The 20359-nt window shown below is 47.9% G+C and overlaps 1 long non-coding RNA gene across 1 annotated transcript in view; it reads left to right on the plus strand.

The window, feature by feature from the left end:
* LOC145717106 (uncharacterized) overlaps positions 1 to 16842 on the plus strand; it is a 42661-nt gene extending 25819 nt beyond the window's left edge. Inside the window, exons 2-3 of the long non-coding RNA XR_014140135.1 lie at positions 16084 to 16225; positions 16371 to 16842. This is a non-coding gene — a long non-coding RNA (uncharacterized LOC145717106). The remainder of the gene's footprint in view (positions 1 to 16083; positions 16226 to 16370) is intronic.
* Positions 16843 to 20359: the final 3517 nt, after the last annotated feature.

Consider the following 20359-nt stretch of genomic DNA (forward strand, 5'->3'; position numbering starts at 1 on the left):
CGTGTCTCCAAGCTGGATCACTGACTCCCGGCATGCATCTTTAATTTGGCTACCCCATCCTCCTTCCCTGTTCTTCCCCGGGTTGGGGGGAGGTAGGGGAGTGGCGGGGTTGGGGGGGGGGGCGGTGGTGGCAGATGCAGGAGGCTGGGGCCGGGCAGGGCTCCTGGTGCCTTTGCCTCCTAGATGTCCCACAGTTGGTGCCTGCTGTAGTGTGTGAAGCACTTTACCATACCTGAGAGCGATGTTGGCCCAGTTATCTGGGGCTCATATGAATGAAAATTCCAGATTGGCTTGCAAACAATCAGTTCCACCACTTTTCTCCTCTGCCTGCTCCTCAAGTCTACCCTGTCCCAGGACACCAACCTAACGGACCACATACTACATCACAGCCAACCATTCATGGGGACTTCTTCACTCCCCAGTGGTCACTGGAATTTTCTGAGCCCCCAGGATTCATTAAAAGTCCACTCTCACCTCAAATTTGGGCGTCTGGTGACTCTCACTTTATGACCAGATATCCAGTTAGTTGTTTTCTTTCTTTCTTTTAAAGATTTTTAAAAATTTATTTGTCACAGAGAGAGCGAGCATAAGCAGGGAGATGGACAGGGAGAGGGAGAAGCAGGCTCCCTGCCAAGCAAGGAGCCAGATACGGGACTTGATCCCAGGACCCCGGGGATCATGACCTGAGCCCAAGGCAGACACTTAACCGACTGAGCCACCCAGGCGCCCCATATCCAGTTAATTTTAAATAGTTTTGGAGATCATTTGCCATTGCCTTTTTTGTCGGTCTTTGTTCGGGTTTTTTGCAGATTGCTACAAAAGTCTATTGGGCTCAAGTTTATTTTCATGCAGCTTGTGATTTTCATCCTCCTCTTTCCTTTTAAATTAAACTGCATCTAATTTTGCTCACCGTCTGGGTTAGGGGAGCATCCTCTACAAAGGGAGAGGAGGAAGCAAAGTAGCCCGCTGCCTACTATGCCATCCAGGGAGATGGTCGCGACGGACCTGAGAGGTGAGCCAGGGAAGGGCAGTGGCTTGTACCGCCCTGTCTTATGAAGTGTCGTGTCCCGGCGAGCAGAGGTGCTGCCCTCCCGGGGACAGCCCTCGGAGGCGCACAGGTGCCCCCCGCCTGCCCTACTCCAACCCAGCCGTTCCTCAGAGCCCCGAAGCCTGCACTGCAGCCCTGTGATGCGCTAGCATTTTGTGCCAGGTTTCCTCAGGGCACAATCCACAGACACGAGAATCACCTGGGAACTGATTAGAAATGCAGATTCTAGAATCCCCTGACCGGTTGGAGGTGCCAGTTTCTACAAGTTCCTCAGGTAAATATGATGCACATAGATTATTTCTCATGAGCCTCTTTGTTTAATTTAATAGAGTGTTTCCTTTACCTTTCCCCCCTTTTAAAAGTAACGTAGGGATACGAGGAGGCTGGTTCGAACAATGAAAAGAGGAATAGTCCTAGTCCCCAGGCTTCCTCCTACCTTTTTGTTTTTTTTATGTATCTTCCCAGAGATATTCTTGCATACATATGTGTATAAATCCCTTTAAAATCCACAAATGGTGGCATCCTAAACACACCATTCTGTCACTTGCTTTCTTCACGATGCAATATATCTTGGCTATGGTTTCATATCAACATATTGAGATCTTCTTCATTTTTTAAAATGACTTCGCAGTACATCTTGTATGGGATGTAGCATGTTTTATGGGTTTCGGATAAAGCTGGTGTCTGCTCCTAGTCAGGCACCTTTCTTTTCTCAGGCTTTAAGAATTCTGCCTCAGAAATCTGCAACAACCCCTGGGGAAAGGGAGACAGTTGATTTTTTTGTGAGCCCTACTTTAGACCACAGGGTAGCCTGTCTTGACCATAGGGTAGCCTGTCTAGCCCAAGGCAGACCCTGATTCCAGGATTTCAGTGTGGGGGGCTTATTTGGGAGGTGATCACAGGCAACACCTGTAGGAGAGTGGGGATGAGCTGGTGTATTTATACGCCACTGACTGTTTGTGGGAGGTGGGGTGTTAAATTCCCCTGCACTTCTGGTCTGTCTCACTGGGCGGGCAGGTTGTAGTGTCCAGAGAAAGCAGATCTGAGGCAAAGAGATGCTAGAAGTTGGGCAGGTGGGCACTGAAATAGAAAGGGAAAGGGCATGTGGTTGGGGTACCAACAGCAGGTTGCTACCCAGCTGAAGGCCAAAGTTTCCAGACTAATTTCTATACTCAAAAAGTGCAACTGTGGTGCCAGAAAAACAGATTCTATTCCTAGTTCTGCTCCTACTGGTCGGTGACCTTGAGTGATTTGAATCATTCAAGCTTTTGGAGCTTTACTTTCCTCATCTGGAAGATGGGGTTGGTAGCACCTACCTCTCAGGATCGCTTTGAGGATTAAATGTGATTTCCAGTTTTGGAAAAGGGCTTCAGAGCTCAGCACGTGGGTGACTACTGTTCTTGCATAACAGCTGACCCTCTGGGAAAGGAGGCAATTTGTGTCCTTCAGATACTGCCCTAGCTCCAGTCCCTGAAGTCACTCACGTTATTGTCTACAAATACCGAAGTCAAATTCAGACCAATCCAAATGGCACCAAGATGCCAACAAGAATGGGAACAAAATGATTCCCAGGCAAATCCTTTCCATCAGGAGAGAAGCACACCCTTTGATCCCATAGTAGCCAGACTACCTTGTTTATTTTTCAAAAATAGCCTGGATTTTAGAGTCAGAAAGATTCTTTTTAAATATTTTTTTATTTAAATTCAATTTAATTAATATATAGTGTATTATTAGTTTCATTCATAGAATTTAGTGATTCATCAGTTGCATACAACACCCAGTGCTCATTACATCACGTGCCCTCCTTAATGCCCATCACCCAGTTACCCTACACCCACCTCCCCTCCAGCAACCCTCAGTTTTTTTCCTAGAGTTCAGCATCTCTTATGGTTTGTCTCCCTCTCTGGTTTTATCTTGTTTCATTTTTTCCTCTCTTCCCTTATGATCCTCTGTTTTGTTTCTTAAATTCCACATATCAGTGAGATCATGTGATAATTGTCTTTCTCTGACTGACTTATTTCGCTGAGCATAATATCATCTAGTTCCATCCATGTTGCTGCAAATGGCAAGATTTCATTCTTTTTTATTTATTTTTTTAAAGATCTTATTTATTTGACAGAGAGAGACACAGCGAGAGAGGGAACACAAGCAGGGGGAGCGGGAGAGGGAGAAGCAGGCTTCCCGCGGAGCAGGGAGCCCGATGCGGGGCTCGATCCCAGGACCCTGGGATCATGACCTGAGCTGAAGGCAGACGCTTAATGACTGAGCCACCCAGGCGCCCCAATATTTCATTCTTTTTGATGGCTGAGTAATACTCCATGGTATATGTATATATACCACATCTTCTTTATCCATTCATCTGTTGATGGACAGCTGGGCTCTTTCCACATTTTGACTGTTGTGGACATTGCTGCTATAAACATTGGGGTGTATGTGCCCTTTCGGAATCACTGTGCTTGTATCCTTTGGATAAATACCTAGTAGTGTGATTACTGGATCGTAGGGAAGCTCTATTTTTAACTTTTTTTAAAAAAAGATTTTATTTATTCATTTGAGACAGAGAGATAGAGAGAGAGAGCATGAGCAGGGCGAGAGGCACAGGGAGAGGGGGAAGCAGACTCCCCGCCGAGCAGGGAGCCTGATGCGGGACTCGATCCCAGGACCCTGGGATCATGACCTGAGCCGAAGGCAGACGCTTAATAACCATCTGAGCCATCCAGGCACCTCTATTTTTAACTTTCTGAGGAACTTCCATTCTGTTTTCCAAAGTGGCTGCACCAGCTTTAATTTCCACCAACAGTATAAGAGGGTTCCCCTTTCTCCACATCCTTGCCAACATCTATTGTTTCCTGACTTGTTCATTTTAGCCATTCGAATCAGAAAGATTCTTAAAAATTGTGTAGTTCCTTGGTTTCAAGCATTTTTAGCCTCAGGACCTTTTCTTTAAAGAGAATGATGTCCAAATGATGTCAAATGAAAGTGGAGTGCTCCTCCAGTGGAATTTGATGGGCACCCAGGCCCTCCCTTGGGGTCCCGTTGCACCCACCTACTCCCTTGCTCACCTCTGACAGGCCCCGGTCCCCTGCCAGGCTCCGCAGGTCCAGTTTGTAAACAACTGGTCTGGTACATCCCTTTTCAATGAGCAAAGGAAGAGGTGGGGCCCCTTGTTATCCTGTGCTGGGGCCTCTTTAAATGGCCCAGGGAACCTAGACCTATGCACCCAGGGAGAGTGAAAACCCAGTTAGGGCTGTAAGACCCCAATCTTGGAGATGAAACGGCAGAAGTCTCCATCCCCTTGCTCTGATTCTGTGCTTTAAGGATACATTCTTGAGTCCCTTTTCCTCCAGCCCCCACTCCACCCCCTTTGATCCCACCTTGAAGCTCCCAACCTGGTCCCCTGTGCATTGTCAACTCATTTGCTGTGAAGCTCAGCACATTCCTTTCCCTGTTACCCTTTGCTCTCAGGCATATAAACCTGAGCTTCCTGCTTCCCCCTGCCCCCAGGGACTGGCCTGCTGGGCTCACCTCCTTCCCACCAAGCCTTCTGCTTCGGGGAGGGGGATGGGAGAGATGAGCTGATTCGCCTGGTGTGGCAAAGCATCTGCAAGCCCCTGGTGCAAGCCCCTGGCGATTTTGACCAGGTGTGATTCCCGGTAGTTCCACTGGAGGATTCCCAGCTGCTGTTTTCAGGCATCTTCTGTTTTGCCTTTCGTCTTATCCAAAGTAGCCTCCTCTAAGGAGGCTTTGTCACCATCCCAGGAGTCAGGCAAATGGCAAAGGGGACACATTGATGGGCACATTTTTTTCTCCAGGGGAGGAAACAATGGAAGTGGGATTGCATGTTGCCATATGGTTTTGCAAGAACAATCCTGATCTTTCTGTTGACATTGTGCCACTTCCTGGAAGGCAGACCACCCCCAGCCTCTGTTTCCCCATGTGTAAAATTGGGGTTGTGACACCTTCCTTGGGTTGCTGTGAAGATGACATAGAATGACATGTGTGAAAGGGTTTTGGAAATAAGGCCTTCCCAAATGGAAGGGATTCCTTTACTTGTGTACCTTTTTGATGGCTGTGGAGGTGTAATCTCTGTAGGGCTGAATAGCAACCTCCTAGGAAGCCAGGCACAGAGTTCGAAATATGCCTCCAGGGAACCTTGCCCTGCCTGGAGGGAGCTGTGCCCTTCAGATGCGTGACCAATGGGGACAGGAGTCAGTGTAAATGCCCCAGTCTTTCACTTCTCCAGTGGGATGATTCGGAGGCACATCCTTCGTATCCCAGAGGGACCCCAGCATGACTAAGCCCCACTACTGCTCAGAAATGTGCTCTTTTTTTTTTTAAAGCCTTTAATTTTTTTTTTTAAGATTTTATTTATTTATTCGACAGAGAGAGACACAGCGAGAGGGGGAACACAAGCAGGGGGAGTGGGAGAGGGAGAAGCAGGCTTCCCGCAGAGCAGGGAGCCCGATGCGGGGCTTGATCCCAGGACCCCGGGATCATGACCTGAGCTGAAGGCAGACGCTCAACGACTGAGCTCTTTACTGGGTTTCCTCCATTCCCTGTGTTGCACTTCCAATTCTCCTCTCACCCTATTCTCTGGGGCTCCCCTCCCAAATAAACTACCTGTACCCTGGTCTTTGTTTCAGGGATTGGTTTAAAGGTAACCCAGACTGAGACACACAGTATGTGGGCAGCAGTAGGAAGAGGGCTGAGAGGATGTGGAAGATCAGAGGAAGGGAAGGCCTCCCACAGCTGAGAAGCTGATAGAAGGCAAGGAATAGAGATCCTTGCTGAATGGCCCAGGGAGGATGCAGGACCCATGGAAGCTGCCTGTGCCCTGTTGGCATGACCCCAACTGGAGCCTAAGGCTTCCAACCCTGGGCTAGCTTGTCCTCAGAGCATTCTCTGCCCAAACCCACTCCCAGCTCAGCTGTGAGCACACAGGTGTTCTGTGCCACGTCAAAGTCTCAACATCTCCTTTCAGGGCACACTTACTGAGCACCTGTGCTCTGAGGAGCATTTGTGGCTGCATCTGCTGGGGATGTGTCATGTACCCCAAAGCAGTGTGATGAGGCTGAACAATAGAAGCATACAAATAGGAGGCGGGGGGAGCAGGGAATTTAGGAACGCACTTACTACATGAACTTGGGCACATTTAACTTCTCTGGGTCTCTATTTCCCATCTGTAAAATCGAAGAGGGTTGGGGGCGGGGTACTGGCAGATCCCCATGGGTTGTTCCAGCTCTGAAATTCATATCTGACTTTTCTTCACTGACCCTAGTACCAGGCATACCTGGCAGGGATAAGTCGAGGCTGATTGAAAGTTAGCTCACAGCCTGTCCACACCATTTCTGGAGCATTACATTTTCACAGTTCCCCACCACTGAGCTCCCTGTAAGGCTATTTTTTCATGGTGGGTTCGGTCCTGTACTCCTCCCCACTGAAGCCTTGAGCTTGGAAGGCTGCGACGCCACCATCATGCAGGGACTGTCAAATAAGACTTTGTTCCTTAACTTCTCTCTCCTATTTCATTCTGGAGGTTTGTAGGTTTCTGGCCCTAAGTTAGGTTCATGTTGGGGAAGGGGGAGAAACTTAAAGTTTTGCTATTAAATTGGACTGGATGTTCTTTTCTTTTTTAAAGATTTTATTTATGTATTTGAGAAAGAGAGAGAGAATGTGCACAAGAAGGGGGGGTGGCAGAAGGTGAGGGAGAAGCAGTCTCCCCACAGAGCAGGGAGCCGGATGCCATGCAGGGCTTGATCCCAGGACCTGGGAATCACCACCTGGGCCTCCCAGGACCCCAGAATCACCACCTGAGCTGAAGGCAGACACTTAATTGGCTGAGCCACCCAGGCGCCCCTAAACTGGACTTTCTTAACACTTTAATGTATAATAAGGTATGGGTGAGGCCACACTCCCTCTGAAGGCTCTGGGAGAGAACCTTCCTGGCATCTTCCAGCTTCCAGTGGCTTCAGGAGTTCCTAGACTTGTGGCCACATCACTCCAGTGTCTGTCCCCCTTTCCACATGGCCTTCTCCTCTGTGTCTTCACAGGTCTTTCTTCTCTGCATCTGTATCTCCTCCTCTTCTGACTCTTCTAAGGGAACTTGCCACTGGGCTTAGGGCTCACCTGGGTAATCCTGGATGATCTCATCTGCGATCTCTAACTTAGTATATCTGCAAAGACCCTTTTTTCAAATAAGTTCACAGTCCCAGGTTTCAGGTGGATGCATCTTTGGAGGAGACACCATTCACCCCATGACTTCTGGGACTTCTTGATGTCCCTGAATGTAAATTGTGATACTTAAGTGCTTGAGCCTGCCTGCGGAGAGGCAGGCTCTCTAGGGCCCTGGTTCTCTTATTCTCCAGGTCACTTGGGATTGGGTATGACAGCATGAGAGGTTTCTAGTGGGAGAATGAATAGGAGCCAGTGGAACCTGAGACCTTGGCCGGTCTCAGTAGCAATGGTGTCCAGTCTACAATCCTGGTTCTGACCAAGCATCTGCTCCTCCCTGGGGGGAAGGAAAGAACTAGGAGGGCAGTGAGTGGAGGGGAGACCTCCTGGCATGGGGAGGTGGAGGGGTGGCAATATTCCCAAGAAGGGGGCTTTAGCCCAACATAAGGCTTTCATCATTGGGACTGGCCAATGCTCTCATCTTTCCAGTCTGGGCCATCTGAAACTCATTACCTCAAAGGGTTGTCACTCCAGGTGGGCAGAAAGAGCAGCACCTGGAGCAAAGAGGTCCTGTCCCAGGGACCTGGTTATCTAGAGAATAGATGGGAATGAGCATGAAAGCTGAGTTAGTCTGATTTTTCAGCCCTGGGGAGCCTCCAGAGGAGAGAGAGAGAGTGAGCCAGGTTGGTGGGGACATTTCCTCAGCAGAGGGCACAGAAGTGTTCTTTGGGGCTCTGGGGGCTGTACCGCCAGGTGCAGTAGCCCTTGGGGCCTCTGTTATTATAGCGCTGGCCACAGCTTCCCCCAGGTTTCCCAATCCAGGCTGTCAATTATAAGAGGTCAGCTTGCAATGCTCAGTACAAGTGGTGATCTTTCTCATCCCCAAAACCAGAATGAGGGAAAGGTTCTGAAAGGAAGAGAGTTTGAGCTATACTTAAAAGCAGAAGCCACAAACCACCCACCAACCCTAACTGGGCTGCAAGGTCAGGGCATTTGAAGAGGCAGAGGCAATGTCTCCTCTTGACCAGGGATTCTACTTCCCAAGATAGTCAAAGGCCTCAAGTAGTCAGTGATTCTGTGAATTTAAAAACCATCTCCAGTAGCAGCTGTGCCTCAGTTTCTCCTGAGAACTGATAGAATCTTCTTGGTCTGGACACAAGCCTGAAAAGAGAGAATGTGTGCAGGGATGAGCTGTGTACTCCACTGGGCCTGGTAGGTTCTGGGGACAGGAAGGACAGGTAGGGCGTGGGGACAGTTGCCACAGGAGCCAAAATATGTTCCCATCCCAATGCCCTCTGTGGCAAAAACAGGACAGGAGCAGAGGGAGAGGAGATGGTCCTGGGGCAACTCACTGTTATCACAGTCATTTTACAGAAAGGCTGTCTAGAAGGAAAACCGATCTCTTCAGAATTGTAGTTGGTTTTGCCTGAACTCAGAGTATGAACAGGATGGGGGAGCCCCTTCTCATAGTACAGAAACCCCGACATCAGGAAATGAGGAAGCCAGCCCAGAATGGTAGGGGATGTGGGAAAGATCTGGAGGAAATGAGGAGGTTTCTTCCAATTACTTGGTGAAGAAATACTGGGATTCCATACCAGCACTGCACTGTACTATGGATTATTTGTAATGTGTCTCATAAATGTGGAAGAATGATATTGAAAAAGATGTAAACTGAGGTTTATATTTTCATTTCACTCCTTTTTACCACAGAGGTTCCCCTCCTTTCCCCACCTTTCAAGGAACTAGGATACCATCCTGAGAGAATTCCCCAGAACACTCAGGGGATGGGGGCGGGGGGGAGACTCCAGCATAGACAGAACACTCAGGGAACACAGCACAAGGGAGAGCAGAGTGTTGAGGTGAGAGGGCTTCTCCCAGGCTTGGGGAAGAAGGGAGCCAGAAGGAAAGAGATGAAAGCACAGGCTCTGATGTTCCTAGAGAGAGGGACTGCAGTTCTGGTTTCTCAGTGGAGCATCAGGGAAACAGGCAGATGAGACCCAAGAGTGGGTTCTGTGTTCTGTTTCTTGGGTAGAGCCCTGGGGAGGTGGGAATGGCTATGGGGCATGTTATGACAGCCTGGTAGAAGGGTTCTGTCACCCCCTCATGGTATGGCATAGAAATAGGGACGAGAGATACTGGGCCCGAGGCAGCCAGAGGATGGGAACAAGGGACAACTCAGCAGCAATTTGTGCAACCTGGTGACTGGGGATGATAAGATGGGGTTGGCTTAGCTGATACCTAAGGGACAGGTGACTTACCGATCAGTTGTTCCATCTGGCTCTGCCCTTGCTATGCCTTGGCCCTGTGGAAGTTTCGACGAACTTGGACTTACAGCATGTTAGTTTGAGTTCCCTGAAAGGAGAGCCTGAGACAAGGATTCATGCATAAGTAGTTTATTTGGGAGGAGATCCCAGGAAGCAGAAGTGAATGGGTGGGAGGAGTGAGTCAGGAAAGGAGGAGAAGCCAATAAAGAGGGCATTAATGATCAGGTTACTGCTGGAAGCACTTAGAGCTCAGTTTCTCAGGGAGACCTCTGAAGAACAAGCCTCAAAATTGTCTTCCCAGAGGACTGTTAAAAAAACAAAATTCAACCAACTAAATTTGCAGATCTAACTGGCTTTATTAATTGACCCATGAATTGAGCAGCATCCCATCTGGCAGCTAGAGGGAAGCTCCAAGGAGTTGTACAAAATGGAAGGTTTTTATACAAAGGAGGGTGGGGCAAGAAAGTTATTAGCAAAGGAAAAGGATTGTTTCAGGCAAGGTCACTTTCCCTTAGGGGGAAGGACAAAGGATCTTATCCTGTGGATTACCTCATCTTCCTTTGGGGGATGGAGAGGGCCCATGTGACAGAGTACCTCATTGGTGTTGATCAGAAAATTCGTGACTGAGTGGTTAACACATTTCTGGGGGAGGTTGGAACTGCAATTAGATTAGGTATTAAGCCCCAGTTTGGTGATTTGGACTGTGATGCCATTTTGGACCTGTGGTTTCTTTTTAAAGGGCAGAGAGGCTGGTTACCTCGCCACTGAGGCAGCAGAGAAGAGAGGTGTGGTGGCATATGCTTAACTTAGGTACTGGCAGTGTGTATGGCCCTATGTGGACCTGTCCCCCACAATTGCCCAGGGGGATGTGGTGTGGAGCATCCTGAGGGCCTACTGCACAAACCTGGGAAGGGCAGGGGCAAGCGATTGCTTGAGTTTGAGTTACTGCCTCCCTGGTGGAATAAGCTCAAAAGAGAAATTAAGTTGAATAATAGAAAACTAAAGAAAGTTACATTTGTTAGACAACAGTGTTTGTAGACTGAGATTTTATATCTGCTTTATATAAAATATTAACTTATGTCAGTCTGGTATGATGGAAAGAATATAAATTCTGGAGTCCGACCAGCATTGGGTTTGAATTCAGGTCCTATCACTTAGTTGCTGGGTGACAGTGGGTTAATCATGTCATCTCTCTGACCTTCCTTCCTGCATGTGTTGAACCAGGAATGATGACACTTGTCCTAAAGAGTTGTTGAGGGATTAGCAGTGATTCATGGGAAAGCCCCCATGATAGGTTTTCAACATGCATCATTTCATTAAACCTTAGTTTTCTTTACATGGTGTTGGTCAGCTTATTCTTTTTTTTTTTTTGGAGAGAGAGAGAGAGAGTGAGCACATGTGCATGTGTGGGTTGGGAGGGGGTGGGGAGAGACAGAGGGAGAGGGCGAGAGAGAATCCCAAGCAGGCTCCACACCCAGCACAGAAGCTGACATGGGGTTTGATCTCAGGACCATGACCTGAGCTGAAGTCAAGAGTTGGGTCTTAACTGACTGAGCCACCCAGGTGCCCCTTGGTTGGCTTATTCTTAACAAAAAGTTAAGAGACTTTTTGTTACAAAGACAGCACATCTCTCTTTGAAGAAAGACCTTCTTCTCTTCCTGGGAATGACCACATAACCTTATTCAAAAAGTTCTTAGCAAAGATATTTCTTCTGGGTACTCTACTAGACAGATTTAAATGGGGTGAAACCAGATGTCATTGTCCTCCTGGAGTCCAGCACCATCACACCCGGAAAGGAGACCATACATACAGAGGGTGGCCGTCTTGCACCTCTTTCTATCTAAACGCGACCCATGTTGCACATGGGCTCATTTTCCGAACTGACCTCTGAGAATGAAGCATTTGACCTTGGTATTTGTTTTGGGGCTGGAAGCAGTATAGCAGAGGAATTCCCTTCCTTTCTCCTTTCCAAAATCTCTTCCCACACGCCAATAAACCTGTCTGTTCTTCAGTTTATTACGACGAAGGGTGAGAAATGCATCTGCGTTGGCTAAAGGCAGATCAACTGCAGCTGGATAGAGCTGCGATCAAGGTTTAATAAGAGTGGCGAGGTGGGGCGCCTGGGTGGTTCAGACGGTTAGGCATCTGCCTTCGGCTCGGGTCATGATCCCAGGGTCCTGGGATCGAGCCCCGCATCGGGCTCCCTGCTCCGCGGGGAGCCTGCTTCTCCCTCTGCCTCTGCCTCTCTCTCTCTCTCTCTCTCTGACTTTCATGAATAAATAAATAAAACATTTAAAAAAAAAAAAAGAGTGGCGAGGTGGTGGCACTGTCTGGGGTATAGCCCTCATTAAAAACTGGCTGACTCAGTAGAAAGGCTCCTGCAGACAAAATGTCTGCCCTCCTCAGAAGGCTGAACTTGGAGCGTGTCGCAGCTCTCCCGGAGGAAAGCACTGTGTGGGCATAGAGCAGACAACCCTGCCCAGCATGGTGACGTTTGCTTCAGAGGGCAGTACTTGGGCTGGGGCCACCTAAATGGACATCACAGTACCTGGGCACACTCAGAACTCACCACAGCCCCTCCTCACTCACAATGGAAGCCTCAGGCATGCCACGGAAAGTCCTGGAAGCTCAGCTCCAGAATCTAGCTAGGCATCATTCCCATTTAATCTCGTCTGGTGTCTTCAAGTTTCCATTCCACCAGGAGGTGCGTCTCCGCCCAGTCCTCTGGTGGGTTATCTATTGGGCTTTCACATTTTCCGTTCACCCCTGGATGCTTTCTGCTAACTGGATGACCTAGGCTTCTTGCTTTGAGAGTTTGTCCTGTTCCATGAATTGCATAACATGTGTATTAGTCAGGTTTTATTGCATAACAAACAGCACACATCTATTGTTTCTGCTTATTGATCTGTGGGGCAGTGAAGGTGGCTCTGTTTCAGACTGTGGGTCACCATGGGACGCCTCCCTCTAGTACCAGAGGCTCCTGGGAGCAAGCCCTTCTTATGGCAGATGGCAGAGGCTTGAAAGGCCAAGCTAGATGAAACAAGTGCTTTTAAAGTCTCTGTTCACTTCACATCCACTCACATTCTACTGGCAAAGCAGGTCGCATGGTCAAGCCATTGTGGGTGGAATGGAGATGTACTTCCTGCCTCTTCCAGTGGAGGGGCAGTGCAGAGTCACATGGCAAAGGATGTGGATGCAGATGCGGTGGTGGGAGTAGTGAAGAGTTAGAAAGAGTAATCCAAAATAACACATTTTGCCAGGCTCCATGCTTTGGGGAGCCTCTGGGCAATCTGGGAGAACCATGGAGATAAATTCTCCTTTGGTGCTAAGTTGTCTTTCTGTGGATTACCAAAATGTGCCCTTTGTGGGCAGATTATCAAAGTTGTCCTTTCCTTTGGGATTATGCAGTCCCTAGTCTGGGTGCTTGGCTTGTCGAGTAGAAGACGGAGTGGAATTCAGCCCCCACCCGCTCTTTGGGTGGGCACTTTCTTGCAGGGTCAAGCTGCAGGTCTGGGTGCTATGACCCTGTGCCCACCAAGGAGTGACTCACAAGGCCCGGGAATGCATGTTGTCACAACTGACTCCAAGCTCTGCAGGTTGGAACAGTCTGGGATAGTTTTCAATCCAACTCAAAAAAGCAGGATTTCTTTGGACTCCACCTTCAGAAAAGAAATGGGGACTTTTTTCCTTCTCAGAAGTAGCCTTGCCAGCCAACCACATAGGCCAGAGCCAATGTAAAAGGAATGAGATGATTATGAAATATTCATGATTATAGAGCAGCACATCTGTCTTTGAAGAAAGACCTTCTTCTCTTCCCGGAAATGACCACATAACCTGCAATTACCCTCATATTCCAATGTCAGAGGAAACACCACACCTTTTTGGACAGCAAGTAATGTAGACCCGTGACAATGTAGGCTGACAATGTAGGCCTGTGAGTGCAATGGTCTACAATGACTACTCCCAAAGCGCAAATGAAGTGGGTAGTGCACTCCATCACTGTCCTCCAGTTTTTGTGGTGGCCAGGTGTGTGAGCATGTCATTCTCATCTTCATACTTCCTAATTATCAGAAATACAACCAATGGATTAGAATTCCAGACTCTCTATCAATTATCGTGGCTTCAGTTTGAGTTTGGAGGCAGAGCCAAGCTTTGGTAGATGGGATTGTTGGCTCTGCATCCCTCACTCTGCCCTATGTCCTCACCCTTGCCATGGCTTCACTGTGGGTGGAGTGTGGCCCTCACCCCTTACTTTCAGTTCTGCCATGTGACATCATTGGGCCAGTGATATATGGATGGCAGTGAGGGCTGCCAATTCCAAGCTCAGGTTTTTGTTTTGTTTTTTTAAAGATTTTATTTATTTATTTGACAGAGAGAGACACAGCGAGAGAGGGAACACAAGCAGGGGGAGTGGGAGAGGGAGAAGCAGACTCCCCACTGAGCAGGGACCCTGAGGCTGGGCTCGATCCCAGGACCCTGGGATCATGACCTGAGCCGAATGCAGACGCTTAACTACTGAGCCACCCAGGCGCCCCCAAGCTCAGGTCTTAAGAGGCCTTGGATTTTCTGCTCTTTCCCTGTGCATCAGAGAAGACTTTCTAGACCTCTGGGCCCTGAAATCAATACTTGTGGAGCAGATAGGAGCCAAGCCTCAGTGAGGGCTAAGATGAGCTACATCCAAAGCTTGAGGCAGAGCTGCTTAGCCAATCCCAGCCTGAATCAGCCAACTTCCAGCTGACCTGCAGACCCACAGATGTGCAGATATGTGGGTGACATGAGTGATTATTACTAAGATTTGGGGTGGTTTATTATATAACATTATTGCAGCAACAGTTAACTGATACACTTGTTTCCTAATGGAATGCCACAGTATGTTGACCTTGGACACCAGTCATGGCTGGGACACAAGAAGCACCCAAGCAGAGAGGACACTCTCTTTCTGACTTGAGGGCTGGGATCTGCATGAAGGAGAAAGTGTGTGACTCAATTAAGATACAATTAAGATCCTCCTCCATGGTCTCCCTTTTATCTACTGTCCTCATTATCCTGCTTCCTTTTCTTCTCACCGTGGGACTGGTGCTCCTATTGCATGCTGATGAGTTTGTCTGTGGCCCAACTTCTAAAGTAGAGATATCTGGGTAATTAATTTGGATTTAAGCTCCTCTAGCCAGCCCTTGATAGGCCCACAACTGAGTGCTTTGGAAGGCCTTGATTTCTCCTGGGCATTTTTTGGGTACTTAGAGGTCAAGAGTCATTTGGTACCTATCTATCTAAAGTCAATCTCAAAGTGAATTTTGAAAAATGTATGAAAATGTACAGTTGTTTCAAGTGACTTAACTTACTCCTGGGAATCTCCCTGCTCCCCCACAAATGCTATGAAGTTTTTTGCATTTCATCTGTACAATTTGGTTACAGAGCAATTCTCCCTCATGAGAGTATGGAATATTTGCTAGGCATGAGGCTTGGCTGGAGCTCAGATTGGATATGGGCATCTTGACAGAAGTCCCCCATTGAAGTAAGGTGATGAGCAGATAGAAGCAAAACTCCAACAGACAAGTGGGAATGAACTCAGGAAGTAACAGCCCTAGTTTTACATGTCACTGTTTCTGGATGCACAGTGCACTTTCCAATTTTTCATATTTCTTTGTCTTCTCTCTACCCCCGTTGAATCCTCTTAAGGTCTAGTCTTTCTAGATTTCATCATGGTTAAAGGAAACCATTGTCCCTGAAATCCTGTGGTGCTTACTACAATGGCTTTCAAAATTTTTGCTGTGTCCCACAGTAAGAAATAAATTTTGCATCAGTTCCTAACACACACACACACTTTTATATGTCTAATTTTTTAAAAAAATATTTTATTTATTTATTTGACAGAGAGAGAGAGAGAGACAGCACAGGCAGGGGGAGTGGCAGGCAGAGGGAGAGGGAGAAGCAGGGAGCCTGACACAGGGCTCAATCCCAGGACCATATCATGACCTGAGCCGAATGCAAACGCTTAACCAACTGAGCCACGAGGCACCCCTATAAGTCTAATTTAATGGGTCACTCTTTGTCTTAGTTTGGGCTGTCCCAGAAGTAGACCCTGAAATAAGGATTCATATGCAAGTGGTTTATTTGGGAGATGATGCCAGGAAAGACCAGTAGAGGACTGGGGAAGTGAGCCAGGGGAAGGAAGGAAGGCATTTGAAAGTGCATCATCAACAAATGCGTGATCTCACTGGGGAACTCTGGAGACAGGTTTGTGGGGGTCAGCCTTCAAGTCTGCCCCAGTGATCCTCACCTCCAGGTATTTGTGCCTTTGTGTAATTCCTTTCCACACTGAACTATGTGTGGGTCTTGCGTATCCAGTAGAATATGGCAGAAGTGATGCTCTACCATGGTAGGTTAGCCTCCGAGATGGCCCCAATTCTTCCTACCTGCTGGTATTCTTGACCTCATACAGTCCCTTCCCTAGGTGTAGGCCATTTGCAACCATATAAGAAGTGATGCCGTTCTAACCATAGAATATGACAAAGCTGATGCATGTCATTTCTGAGATTAGGTTGCAAAAAGACTCTGGTTTTTGCCTTGCTTGTATTCTCTGGCTCTCTCCTTCACTAGCTCTGAGAAGAAACCAGCCCCCATGTTGTGAGCTACCCTATGGAGAGGCCCACAAGGGGAGCAGCCTGGTGAGGAATTTTGAGTCAGAGGCACGAAGAGGCACCCAGCTAAGCTGTGCCCAGATTCTTGACCAATAGACATCGTGAGTTAATACATATTTTAAAGCTGCTAAGTCTTGGGGTAATTTGTTACTCAGACATCGATAATTAACACAGTATTTGACTTTTGAGGCTGGGCTGCAAAAGACTTTTCTGTTCTCACCTTGATTTCTCACTGTCTTGGATTAGAGCCCCAGAGGAAGCCAGCTGCAGATCACAAAGTTGAGTGGTGGTGCACTGAGGCCTGTCAGCAGCCAGCAATGTCAATGAGCCGGCTTGGAAACAGATCATTCAGCCCTAGTCAGGCCTTCAACTGATTGCCACCCTGGCTGACATCTTGACTGCAAAATCACGAGCACCCTGGAGCCAGAACTACCTATTCGGGCTTCTTCTGAATTCCTGACCAATTGAGAGGTAATACTTACGTGTTATTGTTCTCCAGCTGCTACGCTTTGGGGATAAATTGTCATATAGCAGTCAATAACTAATATAGCGCAGAACAAGTGACTCAGAGTTATTCTACACAAATGAAGAAGCTGGGGTATTTATACATCAAATCCCACCCATCAGTGGATGAGGGCTGCTTCTAGGGGGATGTCAATTCCCCAGCACTTATTTGTGGGCAGAAAAGGCTTCAGTGGCCAGAGAAAGGCTTGCAGGCAAAGACGTGCAAGCTCTGGCAGTTGGAAGTCAGGCCTGTGTGAACTCAAAGGTAAAGATGAGGGGATATGGGTAGGGGTGTTTGCAGAGCCTGCTAACTTGCAAACTCCACTTAGATCTCATCTACATTACCACCCTCCCTTTAGGTAGCTTGGAGCACTCCTCCACTCCTTCAGGCCTAGTTCTTCCAGAATGGTCTCTCTGGTGGAAGGAAACAGAAAAGGACAAGCCTCTCTTGGGGTGCCTGGGTAGCTCAGTTGGTTAAGTGTCTGCCTTCAGCTCAGGTAATGATCTCACCGTCCTGGGATCGAGCCCTGCACTGGGCTCCCTGCTCAGCAGGGAGTCTGCTTCTCCCTCTTCCTCTGTGCGTGCGCTCTCTCTCTCTCTCTTCCTCTCTCTCAAAAAAATATTTAAAAAGAGGACAAGCCTCCCTTTATATAATTGTGCCCATCTCTGGTGCTTCCTTTGGGGGCTGTTGGTGTTTCTTGGGCCAACAATGACCTGTTGTTGATATTCTCTGTGACATGAGTCCAAGGACGAGGCGTTCTTGCACGATGTATGTCTGGGTCTTTGAAGGGTCCTGTGGTAACTCCCTGATGGAGGCTTACCTCTCCCACCCCCCACTTAATTTTCACTATGGAGTCAACCACACCACCTCCTCCTGCCTCCCTGTGCCTAACAGGCAGGCCACCTGAGTGGAGTACAGGAAAGACAAGTCAAGTCCAGCCACTTTGATGCTTGACCTTTAGGGGACTCAGATCATCAGCCTCACCAAACAATGAGGTATGGGCTGCTCTGGGCTGTCCCCTTCTGCCCTGTGCCTCCTCTTCAGGCATGTCTCCTGCTCGGTGGACACAGTGCCTCCCTGGGGTTGAGGGGCCAGTCTCCCCATCTTGCAGGAATCCCAGATCTTTACTGACTCTTGAAGCCTTCTCATTTGGCTTTGAGGTGGGAATATCACTCATACCCATTGGGAGGAACCACATGTCTTAGATCCAGCACTGCCTTCCAGTTGGTGTCTCCACTGTGGGTCCCAGCTTCGTATCTGGAACAGCAGGAAAAGTCTGGCCTAGTAACCCATAATACAAATTAAACACCTCTTACAATGATGGGCAGTGGGTACTCCACAAATATTCATTTCTTCTTTCTCAGTGTTGATGATGGAATCTGTACCAATGTGGCTGGTCTGAGGACATGGGGTTTAATACAAAACTGGGACTCAGAGACAGAGGGAAAGAAGAGCATGCTAGTGCAGACCCTTGAGTGGAGTGGAGCAGGTATTCTCCAAGAATGAAAGACGGAGCTGACACAGGAGTTTTTTCAATAGAAAGCAAATGCATAGAGACACAGAGGTCCAGCATCAGTCTCTGGTGCTTGTGGGGGACCAGAGTTGTGACCTCAGCCTGGTCTTCAGTGGTCAGCCCCCATAAGCCAGGGGTTTCCTCTTCTGGGGCACCCTCAGGCAACTGCCACCTGACTTGTCTCTTTTCTGTAAAATGTGGCCAGACCCAAGATCCTCACCATAAGCCTTCCCTTCCAGAGGCTACACGGGCTCCCTCCCCTTCCCTTTCCTCCTTCCTTTCTTGTTCCATCCATATATTTCAGTATCTACTACAAAGGTCAGGGAAACAAATCAATCAAGAGAAGGACCCAATAATCCTGAGACCTGACTCAGGGATGGGAGGTGGGGAGTGAAGTCGCTCAATAAAATGAAAGAGAATTTAAAAATTCCCTGAACAAGGCACAGCATGGGGTCTTGATCAAAGGGCCAGGCAGCTTCAGCTTCACATGCGCAGGAGCAGGATGCTCTGGGGCTGGGGGAGAGGCAGCCCCCTCCCCACCTCCCTTCCAACACACAGACACACAGACAGGCAGACAGACACACACACGCCCATGCACACACACATGCACGCATGCACACACACTTCTTGGACCACCACCTGACTGCTAAAGAAAGATCTGATGATGAATTTCTAGAGTCTAGGAGGCAGAGGGGAGAAGGCCTTGGCAGGTCACTTATATCCCTGCAGTGGCCCCATTTTCCAAAGCTGTCTCAAGATCCCTATTGGCAGGAGAGAGTTCAAACACTCTTTGAGGACCAGACAAACATTAGGATAGTGATGAGGTGCAGGATGTTACAAGTCCTACCTGGCTTTTTCTGATCCAACCTTGGAAAAAGGTGAGAACATAAGAACCCACCAGTCTGCAAATAGTCGAATCGGCTTTTTAAAGTCCTTTCCTTGTAGGGTCGCCTGGGTGGCTCAGTCGTTGAGCGTCTGCCTTCGGCTCAGGTCATGATCCCAGGGTCCTGGGATCGAGCCCCGCATCGGGCTCCCTGCTCGGCTGGGAGTCTGCTTCTCCCTCTCCCTCTCCCGCTGCTTGTGTTCCCTCTTTCGCTGTGTCTCTCTCTGTCAAATAAATAAATTAAAAAAAAAATTTTAAAGTCCTTTCCTTGTGAATGGCAGTTCTTCCCTGAAGTCCTTCCTGGCACCCACCACCACACCCCCAGTCCTCGGGGCTGACTGAGCACTCTCCCCCTGAAGCACTCACTGTATCCCAGTACTCTTCCACCAGAACACCTGGGGTGCAATATCATTCTTCATCATTAGTCTGTCCCATTCTATTCTAAGAGGCCAGTGGTAGAGCAGATCAGGGGCAGACTGCCTGAGCTCACATCAAGCCAGCACCCTACTTGGCTGTGACACACGATGGAACCTGTTTCCTCATATGTACAATGGCTATAAAACACGCATTGCTTCTTTTGCCCAATGACTCTTCAAATATTTAAGGGTAGGCTTTTCTCCTCCTAACTCAACAGGCTCTGTTATTTTCACAATTCTTTATATAACACAGCTTCCAAAGATCCAAAAATGTTTTGAGCAAGAACAGCATTGTGGGAATAAGGGTAGAAAGTCTCCACTTTGGGGAACCTCATGTAGATGTATATGTTCTGGCATGTTTGCTATCAAGTGACTCATTGCTTTATATTATGCTTATTGTATGTAGAGATGTAGAAAACATAAGACCTCCATATACACATAGATGGGGAGGGCAACATATGTGCATATCTGTATCTGAGTACATGTGTGTAGGCATGTGATTATTTTCCTGCTTGTTTCCAGAGTTTTGAAGTGGTTTGCCGATTAAAACAGAATAAAAGATGAGGCATTTAATAATAAAACAAAATCAATATGATGGAAAAGATGCAGAAGCAGATGCTTTGAGATTTCTAAGTTAAGCAGATTAAACATGTGCAGGAAATTTGGCTGTTTCTTAAAGCTTAAGTCTCTAAGACTAACTCTTCTGGTTACCTTGTTTTTGTTTTGGCAGAAATGGTTTCATTTCATGACTATTTCTTGCTTGCAGGTCAGAAAAATGGTAGCTGGATCTAGGGAGATAAGATATTTAAGTAGGTTTAGGAGTTGGCAGCCAACAGCATGTTGGTTTGTGTCTTTTTTTCACTTACCTTTTCTTTGTCTTTTTCTTACTTATGTAGTGACAAAACCAAAAATAAATCC

This window comes from Leptonychotes weddellii, chromosome 1, assembly GCF_054177405.1.
Source record: "Leptonychotes weddellii isolate Sample4059 chromosome 1, ASM5417740v2, whole genome shotgun sequence".
NCBI lineage: Eukaryota > Metazoa > Chordata > Mammalia > Carnivora > Phocidae > Leptonychotes > Leptonychotes weddellii.